Source organism: Pteropus vampyrus, unplaced genomic scaffold (genome assembly GCF_000151845.1).
Source record: "Pteropus vampyrus isolate Shadow unplaced genomic scaffold, Pvam_2.0 Scaffold339, whole genome shotgun sequence".
In the NCBI taxonomy this organism is placed as follows: Eukaryota; Metazoa; Chordata; class Mammalia; order Chiroptera; family Pteropodidae; genus Pteropus; species Pteropus vampyrus.
The window spans coordinates 1,842,314-1,845,087 of record NW_011889120.1 but is presented as its reverse complement, the minus strand read 5'-3'; the positions used below and the strand labels follow the sequence as shown (position 1 = coordinate 1,845,087).

The 2,774-nt window shown below is 35.0% G+C and overlaps 1 pseudogene; it reads left to right on the top strand.

Moving 5' to 3' along the window:
* The first annotated feature begins 1,134 nt into the window (after window positions 1–1,134).
* Window positions 1,135–1,253, top strand: LOC111730902 (annotated as a pseudogene).
* Window positions 1,254–2,774: the final 1,521 nt, after the last annotated feature.

Genomic DNA, 2,774 nt, shown 5'->3' with positions numbered 1-2,774 from the left:
CGAATTTGTTGAAAACTGTAAACTAAAACATCCAAGAATCTCAGCGAACCACATGCAGCATAAACACAAAGAAAAGCACACCAAGGCACTCTAGAATCAAATTTCCGAAAACCAGTGATAAAGAGAAAATCTTAAAGATGAGACTGATCACTGGTTTCTCTTCAAAAACAATGTAAACAAGAAAACGATGGGACATCTTTAAAGCATCAAAAAAAAATGCTGTCAACCTAGAATTTTATATCCAATGAAAATTCCTTCAAAGATAAAGACAAAAATAAAGATATTTCAGATAAGCTAAAATCAAGAGAATTAATTACTAGTGAATTAGTAATGAATGAAATGCTAAAGGAAGTTCTGCAGGCTAAAGGAAAATGATACTAGACAGACACATGAATTTATTCAAAAGAATGAAGACTATCAGAAATGGTAAATATGTGGGTAAGTATAAAAGACTTTTTTCTTGTTTTTAATGTCTTTATAAGATAATTAACTGCTTACAGTGAGAATAATACCAGTATATTATGAGATTTATAACATCGATAGCTCCAAGCATCATATCCTCACACCGGCATTCCAAGCAGGGAGGAAAGGTCGGGAGCAAAAATCCTTCACCTCATGAGGCTTTGTCTTTTTATCTGGGAAGCAGCATCTTTCCCCAAATACCCCAGAAGTCTTCCTTTTATGTCTTGAAATGGGTAGAGGAGGCAACTAAAGGTGTCTGCTTAGGATCAGTCCTGGAAACATAGAAAAAGAATCGCAGAGGCCAATTGGCACTGCTCAATTCGGCCCTATACTGGAACAAGAATATTCTGATGCAAGAACTCAGTAGTTAACTCTTGAGATGGGTCTTTGCATATTGTGGAGATGGATACATCAGTCTCTCCTTATTTAATATTTGTTTACATATTTCATTTGTTTAACAGATTTTTATTGTATCAAGTGTTGTAGTCTCTATAGTGATTATAGCAGAGAAAAATCAAACAAAAACCTTTACCCTCATGATGCTTAAATTCTAGCTAACGTATCTTAGCTAAATGCAAGTAACTCCATGCTCATCAGAATATTTTCTGATTAGAATGTGTTTCTCATGGCTCTCAAGTAGTCCCACATCTCATTATGAGTTAAGAAGTTGACATCTGCGGCCCTGCCACCCTGAACAAGCCCGAACCCATCTGACCTCGAAAGCTAAGCAGGGTCAGGCCTGGTTAGTACTTGGATAGGAGACCACCTAGGAAGACCAGGTGCTGTAGGTGTAAAAAAAAAAAAAGTTGATATTCCTATTTCATTTATCAGTCTCTTGGTTGATATGTGTCCTGCTAGGGACACAGAATCACCTTTAATGAAGTGACAAGTTTCTGAGGGCCAGTAACTGAACCTTGGTAAATTCAACAAGGCATTTCAACCCCATGAGCTACTGTGGGAGGCACAGCCACACAGCTTTCTTCAGTTACTACCCCAAGAGTGCATGTTTCACCTATTTGGAATGTTTAAACTTATTCGTATGCATGAAAGGGATACAGGAAAGAAATACTATAAGCCTTTAAATCTATCCAAAAAAGGTGTTCTGACATAGAACCCCTGAGATTTGTGCAATTATTTGAACTAATTGGATTAACATTCATCCTCAGAGGATTCAAGGTTAAACAAATTTTCTTACTGATGGACATTTAGGTTGCTTCCTTTCCTTTTTCCTGCCATTTCAAACAATACTGTTCTGAACATTCTTGTGTATGTCTTTGAGCACAGGAGCAATAATTTATAGGGTATTTATAGGGTATTTGCCTAGAACTGAAATGCTAGGTTAAAGAGTATATATGCGTGTTCAACTTTATGAAATAGAGCCAAATTGCTCTCCAAAGCCATTATGCAATTCGCAACTTCTATGAGCAGTGAATGAAAATTCTCAGCACTCTGTGTCCTCATCAACAGTTGGTATTTTCAGACTTTTTGGTTTTTGCTTATCTGATGGGTATGAAATGGTATTTTATATGGTTCGACTTTGATTAATGCAATGTTAATCTTTTCATATGTTTATCAGTCATACATTTTTCTTCTACTTGAATTGCCAATTCATGACTTTTGTCCATTTTTGATTGGCTTCTTTATCTTTTTCATATTTATTTGTAGTAACCTTTTTAATAATTTATTATTCTAATTCCTCACCCCTATTTTTTGATATTTTTGTTGCAGACAGGTATCAAATCTGTGGCTAAGATATTATTCTTTGTTAATAGTCTCTTTGGTCATACAAAAAATTTTCAATTTGAAGTAGTTAAATTTACCAATCCATTTTGAACTAAGACTATGTTATTGGGTACAAGCAAGTTCAGAACTTTTATATTTTCATGGTGAATTTTTCCTATTCTTTTATTTGTTTATCTTTATAGTGTTTTTTTTTAAATTTAAAGTCCATTTTAATGAAATAAATACAGTTAATACATCTTTATTTTTGTAAATATTTACCTGATATGTCTTTTCTTCCAATCCTGACTTTTGACCTTACTGTATCATTACGTTGGTGTCATACCAAGAACAGGCCAATAGGAATGGTCCACCCCAGTTGCAGAAAATAAGGGCCCTGTAACCCCAGTACCAGCTTACATGCTTACCATTGTGGTTTTGAATTTCATGCCTACTTCTGTTCCCCATCACTTACTGCTTCCATGATAGACAGAACCAATGGGTGGATAAAAGTGACAGACTCAGATTCGCCTGAAAGGATCCAGTGAAGTAGTAATAAGTTCTAAAACTCAGTGGAAAGAAGTAGAAAATGA